The sequence below is a fragment of the Nicotiana tabacum genome, chromosome 12 (assembly GCF_000715075.1).
Source record: "Nicotiana tabacum cultivar K326 chromosome 12, ASM71507v2, whole genome shotgun sequence".
Lineage (NCBI taxonomy): Eukaryota > Viridiplantae > Streptophyta > Magnoliopsida > Solanales > Solanaceae > Nicotiana > Nicotiana tabacum.
The window spans coordinates 40,450,337-40,472,322 of NC_134091.1; the positions used below are offsets into that span (position 1 = coordinate 40,450,337).

At 35.7% G+C, this 21,986-nt stretch overlaps 1 pseudogene; it reads right to left on the reverse strand.

Moving 5' to 3' along the window:
• Positions 1 to 4,435: 4,435 nt before the first annotated feature.
• Positions 4,436 to 15,544, reverse strand: LOC142167108 (F-box/LRR-repeat protein At3g26922-like; annotated as a pseudogene).
• Positions 15,545 to 21,986: the final 6,442 nt, after the last annotated feature.

The window sequence follows — 21,986 nt, forward strand, 5'->3', positions numbered from 1 at the left end:
GATCCTCCTGATTACATGTACTTTCTTTTGTTTCTTCCCGAGGTCGTTTAGATCCTTCACCAAACGACTCACATTCCTTTTTATACGGATATATATTTTCAAAGAACTCAACATTATCTGATTCTATAACCGTATTATTATGAATGTCGGGATTTTCTGATTTATGAATCAGAAATCGATATGCTTTACTATTTGTCGCATATCCTATGAAAACACAATCAACGATTTTCGGTCCTATCTTTACCCTTTTGGGTTTAGGAACTTGCACTTTTGCCAAACACCCCCACACTTTAAAATAATTCAAGTTGGGCTTCCTTCCTTTCCATTGTTCATATGGAATGGATTGTGTTTTGCTATGGGGCACTCGATTTAATATTCGATTAGCCGTAAGAATGGCTTCCCCCCACAAGTTCTGTGGCAAACCAGAACTTATCAACAACGCATTCATCATCTCCTTTAATGTGCGATTCTTTCTTTCCGCAATCCCATTAGATTGGGGCGTGTAAGGGGCTGTTGTTTGATGAATAATTCCATATTCTAAATATATTTCTTCAAAAGGAGATTCATATTCACCACCCCTATCACTTCTTATCATTTTTACTTTCTTGTTAAGTTGCGTTTCAACTTCATTTTTGTATTGCCTGAATGCGTCTATTGCTTCATCTTTACTATTCAGTAAGTAAACATAACAATATCAAGTACCATCGTCAATAAAAGTTATGAAATACTTCTTTCCACCGCGAGATGGTATTGACTTCATGTCACAAATATCTGTGTGAATTAAGTCTAAAGGATTTGAATTCCTTTCAACTGACTTATAAGGATGTTTAACATACTTAGATTCCACACATGTTTGACATTTTGATTTTTCGCATTCAAACTTAGGCAGTACTTCCAAGTTAATTATTTTCCGCAAGGTTTTATAATTGACATGACCCAAGCGTACATGCCATAAATCATTTGACTCAAGTAAGTAAGAAGAAGCTGAAATATTATTATTGTTTTCCACAACCATTACATTCAGATTGAAAAGACCCTCGGTGAGGTAACTTTTTCCTACAAATATTTCATTCTTACTTATGACAACCTTGTCGGACACAAAAACGCACTTAAAACCGTGCTTAACAAGAAGTCCAGTAGAGACTAAATTCTTTCTCATTTCGGGAACATGAAGGGCATTGTTCAAAGTCATGACCTTGCCAGAAGTCATTTTCAGAAATATCTTCCCATATCCTTCAACTTTTGCTGTTGAAGCATTTCCCATATAAACTGTCTCTCCGGGTCCAGCAGGAGCATAAGTAGCAAAGGCCTCTCTAACTGCACAAACATGGCGAGTGGCTCCAGAATCAAACCACCACTGTTTAGGATTTTCCACCAAGTTACATTCAGAAAGTATGGCACACAAGTTATCAACATCATCATGCTTTACTACCATGTTTGCTTGACCCCTTTTCTTATCTTTCTTCGGAGCACGACACTCCGTAGATTTGTGTCCGATTTTTCCACAGTTGTAGCAGTTTCCACTGAACCGCTTCTTGCTTGGGTTGTATTTCTGAACAGAAGCCTTCTTCCTCTTTTTGTTATCTTCAACAATATTTGCTCCCATTATTGTTGAATTTCCACGGCTTCTCCTTTCAGCAGCTTTATTGTCCTCTTCGATTCTCAACCGAACAATGATATCTTCAAGGGACATTTCCTTTCGTTTGTGTTTTAAATAATTTTTGAAGTCCTTCCACAACGGAGGCAACTTCTCAATCATTGCTGCTACTTGGAATGCTTCATTGATGACAAGACCTTCAACAAGTAGATCATGAATAATCACTTGCAATTCCTGGACTTGGGTAATAACAGACTTGCCATCTACCATTTTGTAGTCCAAAAACTTTGCGACAACGAATTTCTTCATCCCGGCATCTTCAGTTTTATATTTATTTTCAAGCGCATTCCACAATTCTTTTGACGTCTCCACGCCACTGTATACATTATACAGATTATCATCCAGTCCGCTAAGAATATAATTCTTGCATAAAAAATCAGAATGCTTCCACGCTTCAATCACGAGAAAGCGTTCATTCTCTGGAGTTTTATCTGGCAGATCAGGAACATCTTCCTTGATGAACTTCTGTAGACATAACGTAGTTAAGTAGAAGAACATCTTCTGCTGCCAGCGCTTGAAATCAATTCCGAAAAATTTTTCGGGTTTTTCTGCCGGTGCCAACGCCGGTGTTCGGCTTGTCGATGCGTTGGCAGTCACCGTCGGAACAACTTGGTTTTCACTTTCAGTCGTTATTTTTTTTTTCTGTAAAAGAATGACACAAACAAACGTTTTCAGACTGGAGTAAAAATCACGTAGATTTTAATCTCCAACAAAATGCCACGAAGGCTTTACTCTCTAAAACGGGAGTACACAAAACCACAAAGGTTTTAGTTTGCAGAATAATAAGAATAACACAAATACAGAAATAAATATTAAATTCCTTAAGGTTGTTAGTCCCGCCAATATTGTTGTATTTGTAAATAATAATTCTGGAAAATATAAGTTATCGTAATGAAACAGTAATTAATTCGAGCCCACTGAATTTACATTGTTTCCTTAAGAAATTTAATCCCCTCCAAGTACCCAAGGTTATGGATTATTTCCTCCCAGGATAGAACGAATCACACACTGGTGTAGCGGTACTTCAAACCCCAGTGTTTCAGCGAACACAATGTTCGGTAGCAAATCACACTTACAGTTGCTTTGTTTGAAGTTAAAACAATGCAGAACAAAGGAGTAGAAACTCAGAAAATCGTATGAAAATGTTGAGAGAAAGGAGTGCAATGTATAGCCAAAGTTGAGCGTTTTCAGTTTGGTTTGTATATCTTTCTTCAACAGCTGCTGCACATATTTATAGCAGTCAGCTTTGAAGATGAACGACCATCCACCCTCCATGGTGGAGCATGTACTAGCTTGTTTGTGGAGCAAGCACTTGGCCATAGTGGGAAGAGCATTAGGCGGCTGCTATTGCAGCTGGTGGTCAATACACGGATTGGAACATATCTGTTACAAATGCGGATAATCTTACATTAATATTTACTATTAACAAATAAATTTGGTGCTGAAGCCGAGCGAGCGACGACGACGACGGCGCGAAGCTTGCTTTCTTCTTAACTCTTTAAGAGCTACAAGAAGAGCAATTATATATATACTCACCAAAAATCTTTTCCTCTTCCAATATAGGACAATGTCTCATTGTCAAGAGGGGGAAACTTAAAATTTTACTCAAAAATTTTATTTTCCTTCCATTTCCCATTCACCCTCATTTTAAGACTATTTCATCTTAAATAACAAAAACCTCAACATATGTCACATGTGAGTTCGAGTCACCTCAATAGCAAGTTGGGGAGTTCTTGGAGGAAGGGAACCGAGGGTCTATCAGAAACAGCCTCTTTATTTTAGGGTAGGGGTAAAGTCTGCGTACAAACTACTCTCCCCAAACTCCACTAGTAAGATTATACCGGGGTTGTTGTTGTTGTTGTTGTTTGTTGTATACCTCGTGACACATGTTATTGTGTTAAAAAATAAAAATACTGAAAAAGATAACTCCCCTGCTCTTCCTAAGTTTCAATAATTACACTTTAACCAAAACAACTTTTCTTGCAAATATACCATCTTCTCCTACTGCTCCTGTTCAAATACTGCTTATGTTCCATCCAGTGATAAAATTTAAGTATGCGAGTAACTATCTAAAGACGATCCTTTTTTTAAAGAAGATAAAATGAAATATATTAAAAGGAAATATTTTATGGTCAATTGACCTACAAATGAGTAACTCACTAATATAAAAGAGAGAACAAGATACTCATTGTAGTGATGAAAGCTTGGAGGAGCTTTGACGACCACAGATTCATTTCTCTCAACTTTGGGAAAGTCCCCTCTCAATCTATGATAGAGCTTTTTGATAGAGAAGTATTTCAGATTCAGCAGTTCTTCATAGCCATATCCTGCTAGCTCAAAGTTTTCCTTGGCCTTCATTATCTTCCTCTAAAGCATTCTCTCGCAATGGATTACTACACCACCTCTGAACAATTTAAGACCATCTTACAAGTAAATATTGAAAAAGTTTCTACACTTGGCTGCAAATGTCGATAAACAGAAAAAGGTCTTCGAAAGATGTCTTTGTTTTCTTTTCTCAAAAAAGGAGGCGGATGTTAAAGACAGAAATGAACCTCGGACCTCAAAGTCATTTTGAACACCATTCACCGCTGGGCTGCACACCTCAATTGTGTCAAGAGTGTTTAAGATCTGCTAACATAAATAATAATATTTGACCAATATACATCACACAATTTCTATCGAAGACTACCCTTCCATCACTGTAGCTCTGCCACTGCTTATAGGTACTATTGATTACTTTTAAGAAAATATTATTTCTTCCCTGAGAGAATGGTTCCATTATTCAGAAAATGAGAAAGCTAAATAATTATAAAATTAAATCACGTACATTATATTATCCCCTTGTAGGATCAGAATACTGAACCAAATCTCCCCTATTAGCACAACTTTAAATGGGAAGGCCTTAATAAGTGAAAAATAACATTATTATTTTCATAATTAACATATATTTTACAGTATCACCAACTCAATATCTGGAAGTACTTCATCTTCAAGCTGGAGCTTAGCAAGATTTCTTGCAGTTTGCTGCTTCTCAAGTTCCAAAGGGACGCGAGAATACATTGGATTCCCAGGATCGATGATGATTTTCTCGAGTGCAATAGCATTTTCCAGAAAGTACCTCACGAGTTCAAGATGAACTACACCACTATAATAACCGCACAACCTGACCACTTTGAGGTGATGCAGTGGACATTTTGTGGCTTTATTACACTCTCTGTTTGATCGGAAGGGACATGACAGCATCAACTGCCATATAAATAGAACAGTTTAAAACTCAAATAACAAAAGTACATGGAAATGAGAAGAAAAACTCACTAAGGTAAAGAAAGTATATGCATCCGTGAATAGTTGATATTACAGTAACTCAATAAATAAAATGACTTTCACTTGCATAACGTATGTAAACAGCAGGGTGAAAGACAGGTCCAGAACTATGAGTAATAGATTAGAGGCAGATGACAAATGAAACATGATTTTGGCAGTTGCTCATGTCGTTTCTTTAGTTCTCATAGGCCTACTAGGAACTACATGTCTCTACTTTTATATTCCTTCATGATGTAAACTGGCCTGCTCTGTGTACTTCTGTAAAACAAACATCACCACAAGTCAGGTTAATTGTGTCCCAAAGTCACCCAGAATGGCACTAAAAGTTCGGCATGCTCTCACTATCTTCCTCGTTGGAAACTTTACCATGTATACTCTGATATCTCTACCACTTATCATCCCTCTTTTTGACAAAGGGTTAGAGACGTATTCCATATATCTCAAGTATCACTACATGATGAACCAAATACAAAAGTTCCTACATGACTGCTGCCTTTATCTTTTGGTGGTAGTGATCATATATTTAGATTAACACTCACATGAGAACAACAATCTACAGGAAGTAAGGAACAACACCAATATGGCCATATCATATATGGGACTTAAACCTGATACCCTTGTTTGACCGAATGAAACAATTCCGGTTACCATGTAATATATCTAGAAGTCAACATTATTCAATCACCATTACTAGTTATCCGTGATCTAGACTCCCCGTAAGAAAATCTTTATTCAAACAAGCCATAAAAAATAGGTAACAAAAGAAAACACCAGTGACTTGTCATATTAGAAATTTGAGCTACTTGCCAGACTTGCTGACCTTTTTTAACTATTCGTACAAATTCACCAGTAACTTGGTTCAACACACACTTGATCTTAACCAAAAGGCCGAGAAAGGTTAAACGCTACCTTGGCATCACATAAGTGTATTTTCCTTCTGTAGGAAAGCACCTTTTGTTGCTTCTCCCAACATTTATAACTTAGAAAGATAAATGTCCTGAAGACTATTAAATATCATATCTTCTGCTAGTTTTGATCAAGGAAAGCAACAACACCGTTAACATGTGGATTTCCATCTCAAATTTCTTCAAACAAAATAACCAACATGAAAGAGTCAATGGACTAGGGAAGTTTTGTAGCTGTTCACATGTTCTATTTGATGGAAAGCTTCAATTTTTTTGGGTTTAGCATCATTGAACTCCTTAGCATTCTGCTTTGCTAATATACTTGTTCCTCCTCAAATATAAACCTTGTTTCTTCAATATCAAAAACTTGGAAGTGCTGAGTCGCTGGAAGCAAATTTAGACGACAACTATGTCTAGACAGTTGTCAGTACAGTATCTCCTCTTCCCATACTTATTCCCCTCACCCCAATAGAAAATGGAAAGAACCACTGTCATACATATATACATTGTAGATGTATAAATAAATGTAAACTTGTTTAAATACATGTGCACAAGCGCAAAAATATAAAGATTTTCTCCAACATTGAATGCACCAACTGCCCTATTGACCAATGTAAACTCATTTTCTCAGTCTAAAAACAATCTTAAAAGATCTTACCCCTTTGTTTGAAGCTACCCAACATAAAATTTCAAAAAGAAAGAAAAGAAGACTGGAAGCACAAGCTTCTTCAACCAACCTTGCAGGTCCTGGCTAAACTTTAGTTGAGATCTAAATAGTGACAACTATAATTAAAGAGGAGTTACAAGCAGCCTATGATCAGCAATTAAGTAAATACGCGAGGAAAAAGGTATGGGTCAAGAAAGTGATATTGGAGGAAGCTGGGAAACAACTAAACATGCAATAAACCTTCAACTGCCCAAAGGATGTTCAGAATTTGAGCGTCCATTGCATCTACTTTGATTTCTTGTATGTTAACCCATGTCCCATAAAAACCAACTCTGCTTCTTTTCTTCTCTTTTCAAATAATATTCAATAAAGCAAATCATTCCGATCAAAAATAAAATTCAAGAAAGCAACTGAAACACATTACTGAAGAGCTCTAGGAAGATGCACTCCTAAGAAATCATTTTATCGAACTTCACTTTTGTTTTGTCTGGAGTTTATGCACCAAATAACAAGTCAAAAGATGGATTTGTGGCTCAATTTAACTGCAACCAGAGGACTTCATGATGGCCCATGGACTATTTGTGGGGATTTACTTTCACTAGATATGCTTCTGAAAGGAAGCATAATCATTGTATCTCCCCAGGAATGATCGATTTCTTGGATTTCACATTGAATTGCAACTCATTGACCCTCCTTTGGTAGGCGGCTGATACACGTGGGCTAAAAGTGCAAATTCTTCTGTTGCATCTCGCAAGGAGATATTTCTCTTTCCTATTGAGTGGGATGATTGTTTTGATTTTATTCAAACAATTTACACCTGAAAGTTTTGTCTCATCACTCTCTTTAATCCTCCAATGGGGCCACGGGTCAAGATCTTACTTCAAGTTAGAGCAAATATGTTTAGAAGCAGAGGTGTTTGGGGTATGATCAAAGATTGGTGGGATCCTTTTGATATTCAGGGCTCTCCGGACTTCATTTTCACTTCCACACTAAAATTCTCCAAATCTAAAATCAAGGGATGGAATTCTAACTCTTTTGGCCAATTTTTAAAATTTCAACAGATGGAAATTGATGATACTGACAAACCGGAAGAAATGCTTTTGGAGGCAAAAATTGAGTAGTATTTGGCTAAAGCAAGGGGACAACTCAAAGTTCTTTCATATAATGGCAAATGCACACTGTAAATATAATTACATTGACAGTGTCATCATTGAGAGAAATAGTAACAAGAAAGGGGATCATCATTAATGAAATCATCTCTTTCAACAGGAAACTTTAAAGGGAACAACACTCTCTCGAACTTTTCCTGGGTCTCATGACAATACTCCTGTTATCTTGGAGGATGATAACATTGACATCCAAAAATCTTTTCCGGAATAAAAAGTGCTTGGTGCTATCAAAGATTATGCAAGAGATAAAGCCATCAATACTGATAGTTTGATTATGGGCTATGTTGCTCGGATCCTTCAAAACTGTTGTCGCATCCGTGTCGGATTCTTCAAAAGATGCAATGCTTTTGGAGGATCCGACACACACCTGGCGGCATTGGCATTTTGAAGAGTTCGAGCAACATAGACCGTGGGCTTCTATCAAAATGGCTGGAGTGTTTGGACTTTCTCAATGCTTTAAATTTTTTTCATGTACATGAACACTTCACCAAAAGCATAAATGCCATCTTTATTGCACTTATTACACAAAAACGCAGTGCCAAGGAAATATTTCGATCCATCATCCTTATAGTACTGCAGCTTTTACAACATCCCTACCCAGAGGCGGAGCCAGGGATTTAAGTGTGTGGGTTCTAAATTTTAAAATAAAACATTGCTTCCAGGGGGAATCGAACCCCCATCTTTTCCAGCGAACCCACAACCCTAACCATTGAACCAAGACACCTTTTGTTACTGGGTTCGGCAGTATATATCTATATAGATTTAGTAAATATTTCAATACAAATACAGGGTTCCGGAAAAAGTCACTGGGTTCGCCCGAACCCGCACCCACTACTGTAGCTCCGCCCCTGTCCCTACCAACATGTTAGTAGGTAGACTAAAGACGATAATTAAAAATTTGATCTCCTCTCAATAGTTAGGTTTCATCAAAGGTAGACAAATCATGCATACAATCCCCATTGCTAATGAATGAATGTCTTGATTCCTGGATAAGACAATGCATCCCTGGTCACATATGCAAATTTGATATCGTATAATCAAAAAGGCTTTTGATCAATTTTATTATATTGATGGTCCACACCAGCTTGTGCGCACCTCGACTCATTCCATTGAGTACCGGCTACCTCTCACTAGCACAAGTACTGGGTAACTCTGTCAACAAGCATAGAGCAAATGGAAAAAAAATTACCTAGTATTTTTTTTTAAAAAAAAAACTGGTAACTTCTCTATATTTCATATGTAGCAAAACAGTACGTAGGTAGTACTGAAACCATATATACAAGAGTCTCTAACTATCACTACCACTCTCTATATTGACTCTAAAACATCAATAATGGTGTCAGTATCATTTGTGTAGATTTGATTACACCAAAAACACAACAGCAAAATAAAGTTTAACTTGATCTTCTGCACCCCATTCTCCACATTCTCAAAACATCTGGAGTTTCTCTCTTTCCAAATTGTCCACCAAATGCAAGCAGGTATAATTCTCTATCTGGTCCTGTCCTTTGCATGTAGTCATGTTTCCTCCCAACTTTTAAGAGTATCTATAACCTTCCTGGGCATGGTCCAGGAAATGCCTTTGAGGTTAAGAATAATTCTCCATAGATGAGATGTTATCATACAGTGAAAGAAGAGATGGTTAACTCTGTTGTTTCCCCACACAAAAAGCATCTAGAACATAAACTGAAACCTCTTTTCATCAAATTATCTTGTGTAAGGACTGCTTCCTTAGCCAGTAGCCACACAAAACAAGCAACTTTGTGAGGAATTTTTGTTTTCAAGAAGTGTTTCCAAGGCCAATTGGCTATCTGCTAATTGGAGTAATTCACCCTCTTGTAAGCTGCATTAACTTTGAATAAACCCTTACTGCTGCCTTGCCACCATAGTACATCTTTACCTGCTTGTAATCCACTAAACTGCTCTAGTGCACACAAGAATTCAACCACTCTTTGTGCTTCCCAATCGTTGATATGTCTTCTAAAAATGATGTTCCATCCTTGAGGTGTTCACATCTCTGCTATAGTCCTTTGCTGATGTAGAGCTAAATTGAAGATTTCTTGAAAAGCCACATCCAATCTGCCAACTTCATGCCAATTGTCCTTCTAAAAGCTAGTCTTATTCCCATTAAACACTTTGATCTTGGAATCATCCCTCAACTCACTCCACAGTGATCTAATGGATCTCCATAGACTAACCCCATATGGTGTAGTGACCTCCTTAGTCATCCATTTGTCTTCCGGTCCATATTTTGCTTTAATAATGTTTCCCCAAAGGAGTTGATTCTCCTTGTTGAGCCTCCACAACCATTTCATTCTAAGAGCTTTACTATGAATCTTCAAGTTCTTGATCCCTAACCCTCCAAGGTTCTTGCCAAAAGTGAGTGCTTTCCATTTCACCAAGTGGTAGCCCTTCCTTTCTTTGTTCCCGGTCCATAAAAATTCCTCCTGACAAGATGTTATTGATTGATGACCCCTGTTGGAATGGGGAACAAGGACATCATATATGTTGGAAGTGCATCAAGAACTGAGTTGATAAGAGTCACTCTGTCACCTAGAGATAGCTACTGGGTTTTCCACCTGGCCAATTTCTTTTCACACTTCTCTATAACATTGTTCCAAATCCCTATTGACTTATATTTAACTCCCAAAGGCATTCCAAGATATACTGTTCGTAAAGCCTTACTTCACCACCAAAACAACAACTAAGATATCCATGTTTGTGACTTCATTGATAGGGTAAAGAAAACTCTTCCTCCAGTTGATATGCAAACCATAGATTCCTTCAAAAAGAACAAAAATCACCCTAAGGTATTTCAGTTGATCTTCTTCAGCATCACAGAATATGAGGGTATCATCACCATATTGTAAATGAGTCACTTCTAAACTATCATTGCTCCATCTAGCTACATCAAAACCTTTTATCCACCCATACTGATTGGTTGTTTTAATCATATTGTTAAGACCTTCCATAGCAATCACAAACAAAAAAGGTGATAAAGGACACCTTGCCTTAGTCCCCTTTCTGCTTTGAAAAAAACCCGTTGGGGAGCCATTTATAAGAACTGAAAATCTGGCTGTTGACATGCAGAATTTAATCCAATTTATCCATTTCTAGCCAAAAACCATTCTTTCTAGCAGGCTCAAGAGGAAATTCCAATTGACATGGTCATAAGCCTTTTCAATATCAAGTTTGCACAAGATACCAGATTTCTTTTGTTTCAACCTAGAATCAACTGCTTCATTGGCTACCATTACAATATCCATGATCTGTCTACCTTTAATGAAAGCCATTTGTTGATAGTCCACCAATTGCAAAATTATCCTTTTTAGTCTCTGTGCCAAAACTTTGAAAAATAATTTGTAAATGCTACCTTGATAGGCCTGAAATCCCTTAGTTCCTTAGCACATTTCTTCTTTGGAATAAGAGCAATAAATGTTGCATTGAAGCTTCTTTCAAAATCTTCTTTGTCATAAAAGTTTTGAAAAGCATTCATGATGTCATACTTCACTATCTCCAAACATTTGATGAAGAACCCCATAGTAAAACCATCTAGGCCAGGAGCTTTATCTATTGCACATAGCTTCAAGCACCTTAGCACTTCATTCTCTTCAAAGTTACCCTGTAGAGCTTCCTTATCCTCCTCAGTTAAAACTGGGCAATTATCATAGTGGCATGCAAGTCTCCATTGAGTAGTTTCTTTGTACAACTTCTGATAATAATCAATAATTTCCTCTTCTATTCTAGATGGCTCCTCTGTTAATTCTCCACGTATCATCAGTTGGTCAATATTGTTGAATCTTTTATGTGCATTTACTACTTTGTGAAAAAACTTAGTGTTCTTGTCACCTTCTTTCAACCATAGGGCCCTAGGTTTTTGTCTCCATGAGATTTCCTCATTTTTTATCAACTCCTCATACTCCATGAATAGTGCTGCCTTCTTGATAGTTTCTTCCTCCGTTAAAATTCTGTCTCCAAGCACCTCATCCAGTTCTGCCATTTGACTTAACAATTTCTTCCTTTGATATCCCAAATTCCCTGTCTCACTTCTGCTCCACTCCTTGAGTTTTGATTTGAGAGCTTTTAATTTACAGGCCAGTATAAAGTCAGGCCTGCCTGAAAAATTGAAAGAACTCCACCATTCTTTGACTCTGTCATTGAAACCAGTTGTTCCTAGCCACCAATTCTCAAATTTAAAATAGTTTTTGTTCATGTTCCAAGTCCCCCCTGTAGAGCTACTAGAATGTGATCAGATGCTAGTCTTTGCAGTGGAATCTGTTTTATATTACTAAAACTATCATCCCACTCCTCAGAAATCAAGAACCTATCAATTCTAGAAGTCGTGTCTTGATTATCCCCTTTAAACCAAGTGAAGCTACCATCATCTAATCGTAGATCAATTAAGTTCATGTCTTCAATGAAATCAGAAAATTCCACCATACCCCTTGTTTTACTCCTACAATTCCTTTTTTCTGAAATGAATCTGGTGACATTAAAGTCACCACAAACATCATGGTTCTCCTCCCACTTCATTGACTATTAAGTAACTGTGCAAATATGATAATATATAATGGGATAGTTGCTTTCATTATGGAAGGATATGGGTTTTGGTCAAAAAATGCATCAATTGAGTTGGATGCTCTACCTACCCATACCATGGCTTTATTTCCCCTTCCTTTTTTCAATTCCAAGAGACTTGACAAGTTTGACTTTCTTTGGCATGGTAACAAACAGAGTTGTAAAAAGCGACCGTTTCATGGCTTGGGGAGGGGGGGGGGGGGAAAGTAAGATACTCAAGAACAAGCATCAATAACTCAGCTCGTCGCAATTGTTTCAACTCATGCTCAACAACTTAAATAAGTAAGATACTCAAGAACAAGCATCAATAATATTTTAGAAAAAGAGAACAAGCATCAATAACTCCTTAAACCAAAATTGCTAAAACGATTAAATCAAACCATATACCAGCAAAAGAGGAAAAAGAGCTCAAAACTTTATACCTACCTGTAATTCAAATTCTTCCAACTGCAGAGCAGCCCTTATGATAGACGTGTAACCTAAGAGACTCTGGTCTTTTCGTCCGAATATAGTTAAGACAAATTTCTTGAGCTTAGTAAGTTCAGGAAAATTGTAATGCTCCAAATTTCCCTGCAAAAATAACTACAGAGAAGGCACCAGTTAGTGCTAGCAATACAGAGGTAGATAGACAAAATTATACTCCCTCCGTTTCAATTTATGTGAACCCATTTGACTGGGCACAGAGTTTAAGAAAAAAATGAATATTTTTGAACTTGTGGTGTAAAATGAGGCACATATATATTGTGTGGTAATAAATCATTACATAAAGGTAAATTGTTTCCAAATAAGGAAAGGGGTCATTCTTTTTGGCACGGACTAAAAAAGAAATAGGTTCACATAAATTGAAACAGATGGAGTATATATATATTTTTTTTATAGGTAAGGTAAAACGGTTGTTACTGCAAAATAGCACAGAGATAGTGCTGAAATACAAAAGTAACATACTGAGCAGCTAAGCCTTTAGATAATTAATAATCTCTAACATATTCTCTATTTCATGCACATTCTTCAATTTGCACGAAAGGCTAACAGCTGTAAGCACATATAATTTAGTTTGTTTATAAGGAGAGCTAATTCATCAAAACATTTACTGTTCCATTCCTTTCATAAGATCCACAAAACACAAACTGGAATAGTCTGCCAGATCTCTTTTCCATAAACACAAAGGTAGATAGGTAAATTCTGTTCACTAACCAAAGAATGAGAAGCATGTATTGTGAGGACCTCCAGCTGAGAGAGAACACAGCAAAGACGAGAGGATATGTCATCCAAAATATGGGTGTAGGGCCAACCCAAAATGTCTACCTCAGCATCGGAACATTCTTAAGCAGTAATTTCTTTCCGGATGAAGTCCCAAGAGTTATAAGATTTGTATCACAAATTTTAAGTGATTCTACATTGAAGCAGTACCATATCTCCAAGTGTCTCAACTTGAGGAACGGACCAACAACTTCCAAATTTACCAATGTTCCTGATCCATGAACTACCATTTGTTCAAGAAACGGACAATTGTGTAGAAAAAACTCAAGAACTTCGCCCGTAACATTTACAGATTTCAATAGCAACACTTTTACAGACTTGAAATTCTGACTTAGAAGTGGGAATGTTTGGAAGTTATTAGAATCAGGTAGGCCTGAAGAAGAGCCACTGAGACCAAGGAGTCGCTCCAGAAAAGTATAACAGTAATCAAAATCCCGAATGTCCTCTCCACCCTTTAATAGGTCTAAGTCTTTCAACTTCCCTATAAAAGGCAAATTCAAGCCATCTGTCAAGCTCACACTGCGCGAATTTGTTTAAATCAAAATTAACCCGGAATTGGTCCAGTCTTTGTCCTTTACACATTTGCAAAGTACGGTTGACCCATCTCAGATACTTCTTCATATGCCTTTTCCGTAGCTTGGGTTGCGAGGCTACTTCATCCAAGGCTTTGGTAGCATCAAAATCAAGCCGAGGAATACATGTCCACAACCTTACCACCGCCTTGAGAGGACACTTGTCTCAGCTGCTTCCTTAACAGCAAGGAAAGAGAGAATATATACCAGAATTTCATCAGGTAACTGACTAATGCCACCGTCTGCAGTGCAGACTCCCTTCTGACACTACAAAAAATAGACAACAAAAGCAGTTTTACCAAACCAATCCATTCTCTCCATGAATGATCACAAAAGAATAACAGAATCAACCCACAATTTCAACTAAAGCTGACAAAAGAGATATGTCATCCCAGGAGCAGATGTAGCCTTCAATTGAACTCAGTGATTTCGACACGGTATAAATATATAAGGAAAAGTAAAAAAAAAATTAAAAAAAAAAAAAAAATATATATATATATATATATATATATATATATATATATATATATATATAGAGAGAGAGAGAGAGAGAGAGAGAGAGAGAGAGAGAGAGAGAGAGAGAGAATCTTTATAACAAAATGTGTCTTTTGTTATAAAATATAACTCAAAGTAACAATATGGAACAAGGAAAAACAAGCTAAGAGATATATGGAGAAAGAGAGAAGAGATTCTTATTTTTTATTCAATTGTGTATATTTTCCTATCTATTACAAGGCTTTTATATAGGCATGAAAAGTGAAAAATATATGTCATTGAATATGTCATTAAACATAGAAAATATATCATTGAATATGTCATTAAGCATTTGAGATGAAGATCATGGAAGAAGAGTACACATCCATCATAATTTGATATTTCTTATAACACTCCCCCTTGGATATCCATTGATAATGTGTCTCGTTAAAACCTTATTAGGAAAAAAAAATCCTAGTGAAGGAAAAAGAGTACACATGTTTAGAAATACGCTTTTTGGTTGCCTCATTAAAAACCTTGCAAGGAAAACTCAATGGGACAAAACCTTGTAAGGGAAAAAGAGTACACTGCATATTAACTCTCCCTGATGAGAGCATCGATTCATATCCTTGAGTCTTCGCATCCCAATCTTGTACACTAGTTTCTTGAAGGTTGACATCGGTAGAGATTTGGTGAATAAATCAGCCATATTATCACTTGAACGGATCTGTTGCACACTGATATCACCATTCTTTTGAAGATCATTTGTGAAAAATAACTTTGGTGAAATGTGTTTTGTTCTATCTCCTTTTATGAATCCTCCCTTCAATTAAGCTATGCATATTGCATTATCTTCATACAAAATTGTGAGTTGTTTGTCACACTTCAAACCACACTTGTCTCGAATAAGGTGTATTAGATACCTTAACCATACACATTCTCGACTTCCTTCATGAATAGTAATTATCTCAGCATGATTAGATAAAGTAGCCACGATTGATTGCTTAGTCGATCGCTAAGATATTCCAGTACCTCCACATGTAAACACATAGCCTGTTTGAGATCGAGCCTTGTGTGGGTCAGATAAATACTCAGCATCGGCATAACCAACAAGATTGGAACTGCAATCATTGCCATAAAGCCCATATCGGTAGTCCCTTTTAGATACCGCAATATGTGTTTAATTTTATTCCAATGTCTCCTTGTAGGAGCAGAGCTATATCTTGCTAAGATATTAACTGAAAAAGTTATGTCAGGCCTTGTAGTGTTAGCAAGAAACATTAGTGCACCAATTGCTCTAAGATATGGTACTTCAGGACCAAGAAGCTCTTCATTCTTTTCTTGAGGTCGGAATGAGTCCTTTTTCATATCAAGTGATCGAACAACCATCGGAGTACTTAATGGATGTGCTCCATCCATGTAAAACCGTTTCAATACCTTTTCTATGTAGGCAGATTGATGAACAAAAATCCTATTTGTCAAATGTTCAATTTGCAAAACGAGACATAATTTTATCTTTCCGAGATCTTTCATCTCGAATTTCTTCTTTAAATAATCAATTGCCTTTTGGAGTTCTGTAGGAGTTCCAATAAGGTTTATGTCATTAACATATACGGCAAGTACAACAAACTCGTTGTTTTCTTTATAAAAACACATGGACAAATGGCATCATTTATATAACCTTCCTTTAATAAATATTCACTAAGGCGGTTATACCATATTCTTCCTGATTGCTTTAGACCATACAAAGATCTTTGCAATTTGATTGAAAATATTTCCCTGAACTTTGAATTATGTGCGTCAGGCATTTTAAATCCCTAGGGAATCTTCATGTATATCTCATTATCGAGTGAGTCGTAAAGGAAGGTTGTAACCACATCCATTAAATGCATGTCAAGCTTTTCATGGACAATTAAACTAATGAGATAACAGAACGTTATGGCATCCATAACAAGAGAACTTCATAATCGACGCCAGGCCTTTGTGAAAATCCTTGTGCAACAAGGCATACCTTATATCTTTGTACCTCATTTTTCTCATTCTTTTTACGTACAAAGACTCATTTATAGCCAATACGCTTAACACCATTAGGTGTTTGGATTACATGCCTAAAAACTTTATATTTTGCAAGTGAATCCAACTCATATTGGATTGGTTCTTGCCATTTTGGCCAATCACGTCTTTGTCGACATTTTCCAACAGATTGAGGTTCAAGATCCTCATTATCTTGCATAATGCTAGATGCAACATTGTATGCAAATACATAATCTACCACTATATTCAATCGATTCAAATTTTTCTCAATATCGATTGGATTTATTGATAGTTCCTTATTTTCTTGAGTCTAAGGCTCAGCGATATCCTCATGAATCTCATGATTGGTTAAATCATGGGTTTCTTTATGAGACTCTTTCGTAGTGTCATCTTGATCATTTATTTTCTTTTTTTCTAGGATTTCGATCCTTAGAACCCAATGGTCTGCCACGTTTTAGGCATGCTTTTGACTCATTAGCTATGACATTAGAAGATTGTCCAATAGGGACATCAATACAGATTGGAACATTCTCTGCAGGGATATGTGATTTCGTTATCCTTTTCATATCCGAAAATGCATCTGGTATTTAATTTGCTATTTTCTCCAAATGGATAATCTTTTGCACCTCTTTTTCACAAATAGAGGCACGTGAATCAAGATGAAGCCGGGTGAAGATCTTGCTTCCAAGTCTGAATATTATATTGAAACATATTTCAGTGAAGATAACGATTTCTCAATATCAGATTTCAAAAAATGAAGTGAACGTATGATGCTCGACTTTATAGGACAATGATGTATTTTTTCACAAAATTTCACGTTTGGTTTTACCAATTTCTCCCCCTAATTTTGGGAAAATGCCTCATCGAATCGACAATCTCCAAATCGAGTAGTGAACAAATCTCCCGTTAATATTTCAAGGTAGCGAATAATAGAGGGAGATTCAAACCCAATATATATTCCTAACCTTCTTTGGGGACCCATCTTGGTGCGATATGGCGATGCTACATGCACATATACAATGCATCCAAGAATTCTTAGATGGGATATATTAGGTTCATGACCCAAAACTAATTGCAACGGGGAATATTCATGATAATTTATCGGTCTGAGACGAATTAGCATTGCTGCATACAAAATGGCATGACCCCAAACTGAAGTGGGTAAATTGGTTTTCATGAGTAATGGTCTTACTATCAATTGCAGACGTTTAATTAAAATATTTGTAAGGCCATTTTGAGTGTGAACATGAGCTATAAAATGTTCCACTTTTATCCCAATTGATAAGCAATAATCATTAAATACTTGGGATGAAAACTCAGTGGCATTATCAAGTCTAATAGACTTAATTGGATTATCGGAAAATTATGCCCGTAATCGAATTATTTGTGCTATTAATTTTACAAATGCCAGGTTGCGAGATGACAATAGGCATACATGAGACCATCTAGAAGATGCATCTATTAAGATCATAAAATATCTAAACGACCCACTAGGTGGGTGAATAGGTCCACAAATATCCCCTTGTATACGTTCCAAAAATACAGGGGACTCAATCCCAACCTTTGTTGGTGATGGTCTAATAATCAACTTGCCTTGATAACAAGAAGTGCAAGAAAATTTATTATTTAAAAGAATCTTTAAATTCTTTAATGGATTCCCATTTGAGTTCTCTATAATTCGTCTCATCATAATTGATCCGGGATATTTCAATCGATCATGCCAAAGTACAAAAGTATTGGAATCAGTAACCTTTTGGTTTACGATAGAATGTGCCTCAATTGCACTAATTCTTGTCCAATACAGGCCACAAGATAAAGATGAAAACTTCTCAATAACCCTTTTCTGGCCAGAGACATTCTTGGTAACGATGAGATATTCGATATTATTCTCATCTATTGTCTCAATATGAAATCCATTTCGGCGGATATCTTTAAAACTCAACAAGTTCCTCTTGGACTTGGAGGAGAACATTGCATTCTCTATGATAAGTATTGTTCCCTTAGGCAGAGTTATAGTAGCTCTTCCAGAGCATTCAATTAATTTTGTGCTACCATATATTCATCAACATCTATATGGTGAATATCTCTTTTAAAGAGAAAGTTATATCATTATGGTCATGGTCAAAATTAGATGCAAGATTTGTTTCTTGCATTATTGTTGTCCTTTAATAATCACATTGCCAAAATATTTTGGCGTACAATAGGTACGTGACCAATGACCATTCATGACATAATAATGATATTATTTTCTTATTTCATCTCAAACCTCCTTCTCGAGGTGAGTGTGGTATATTTACTACCATTAGCACATTCATATTCTTCCAAGAATGAATAATTCATAATGATTATCACATTGTTTTCACATTCACTCCAGAAATGGAACATAATAATCCATGCGTGCTTTATAAAATCTCATGCCATATCAATGGCAAACATCACTTTCACAAAGTGAAGGATTATTTTGAGAGCCAGTATTGTTCTCATTACCATAATGATGACGATTATAATTTCGTCTATTACCACGTCCACATTCATTCATACCTCCACGGTAACATCATATCTTATTTTAGACTTATGGGACGGGTTTCCAATATTGATGGTGATTTAATTTGCATATGCGAACTTTCATTAACTGAACTCAATCAAATAAAAAGTATCAAGCAAATATAGAAAAATATATAATCAATTAAAATCTACGTGTCCTTTGTGATAATTATCCCACTTTAAGATGAAAGAAATATGTGATAAAATAGAAAGGAAAAATATGTGCTCTCTCAAAAGTTTTCACTTCGTGTTTCTTAATATTAACACATAGGAATATAATACTTGTTATAGGAAAAACAATTATCGTTCTTTACACCAAAAATCCTTACATGATTTGATGAACTTTCAAGAAAAACTTTTTCATAAAGCAAGTTTGTTCATGTATGGAAACATAAATAGCGAAGTGTAAAGAAACTTGAAAACTAATTAGAAAAGGCTAACCGTGATGGCCAAATATATGCTGGAGTTGTACACCTTATACCGTCATCGTTCTTACCATATTATTAACATTAAATGACGCTTCCGGCACTGGCCGCATAACAACTCAGTTGGTTAGAACCTCGTGCTGATAACGTGTTATAAAATATAACTCAGAGTAATAATATGGAACAAGAAAAAATAAGCTAAGAGATATATGGAGAAAGAGAGAAGAGATTCTTATTTCTTCTTCAATTGTTTGTATTTTCCTATCTATTACAAGGCATTTATATAGGCATAAAAAGTGAAAAAATATGTCATTGAATATGTCATTAAACATAAAAAATATGTCATTGAATATGTCATTAAGCATTTGAGATGAAGATCATGGAGGAAGAATAGACATCCACCATAATTTGATATTTCTTACAACAAACGCCCAATTGTTGTGAATGAATTAATTGCTGATGGGGATGCCAAAAGGGAAGACACAAGGAATGATCACATGGGGCTGCCACGTAAGGGTTCTAGAAGAGTCATTCCACCAAAAAGGTTGGAAGATTACGTTTGGAGAGGAGGAGGAAATTCACGTGAATAGCCACAAATTAGTTAGGCAAAGAATATAAAGTAGAGTGACTGGGGTATTGCAGAGGCAGGCAAAATATTGTTATGGGTGTTCTCTATATTCCTTCCCCTTTCTTCTAGTTCTCTAACCTCCTTCTAATATCATGTTATACTTAGACCCCGTTTGATTTAATTGATCAAAAGTAGCTGATAAGCATTAAGTGCTTAAGCTGATTTAATAAATAAGTAATTATGTATTTAGATAAAAGTGCTAAAACTGATAATAAGCAGTTGAAGTGTTTGGGAAAAAAGTGATGATAAGTATTTTTTCTGTTAAAATATCTTAAATGCCCTTAAAGTTATTTATCGTAATAAAAACGTAATTTTTATGAGATATAAAATTAAATTGATTTAAATATAACATAATTTATGTCTCATTATACTTTTAACAAAAATTAATTAGATAAGATTATTTTTATAAATATAAATTATTTTATGATAAGTTAAACAACCATCTTAATTTTTAATATAATAATTAATATTTTGACTAAAGTTTGTGATAAAACATACTTAAAATGTACATAAAATATTTGTACAAAATAAATATGAAATTAATGAAAGCTTGTGTGTTGTAATTAAATTAAAACATTCAACTATCATAAATATTCACAGCAATATAATCACGAGTTGCCATCATTAGCAACAAAAAAAAAAATGAATTGCCATCAAAAGTTTGGTATGTAATAAACAATGCAAGCAATTATTTTAAATTAAAGAAGATGAATTTATAAACGAGCAGCTTTCTCACTTGCTTTTGACATAGAAAAGCTTCAAAACTTGAATATATTTTCTTGATGATGGCCATAGGGTTACTCAATTTGGAGAAAAGACACGAAAAAGGTAAAATAATGACATTAAGAAGAGGGTCAAGATTAATATTATTTTAATAAACGTATTTAAGGAATTATGAAATAATTTTAGGGATAAAATAGTAAAATATTTGGTCAACCCTAAAGTGCTTATAAGCTGAAATTTGATAAGTTGAGGGTGACCAACTTATGACTTATGGCTTATTTTGGCTTATAAGCACTTTTAATATTACCAAACGCGTAGATAAGCTAAAAATAACTTATAAACTAGTTTAATCAAACTTATAAACTTAGTCAAACACCCTCTTAGTCTTATTCCTCTGTCAGTAGTATTTTCCATTGCTAGCTTCATTGAAGAGTGGTCTGTTATTAGTGAATGTGATTGACTCCTACTGTTATCAATACAATTTGGGATTTTCGTTATTGTTACACCAATATTAAGAACCTTAAATATTAAACTCATCAAGTTTAAATCCGCCTCTGTGTTGTCCGTCTTCAATTTTAGAAATCATTGGCAAAGACTGCTCAACAACAAATGGGGGGGGGGGGGGGGGGGTTGAAAAATGCAAGTCCTCACCTATTTTAGAGCAAATTTGTTGGAAAATTGCACTCTTTTCCCCATGCAATGCAATGAGTCTCTACATAACAAAAGGGGACTTAGTAAAAAATCAATAGGGTAATGAGATAAAGTTTGTATTTTTATTTCTAAATTTTAGTGGAGAGAAAAATTAAATTAATTTCTTCTCATCCGTCTAAGTGTTGGTGGACAAAATTACGGTTGCTTGTGCTAGTGGGAGTAAATAAGTAGCCGATGGATATAGTGAGTTGCACACAAACTCGCCCAAACTATTATAAATTAATTTATTTTCATCTGTCTAAGTGTTGGTGGACAAAATTACGGTTGGATATAGTCAGGTACAGCTGGCCCAGACACCACAATTATAAAATAATT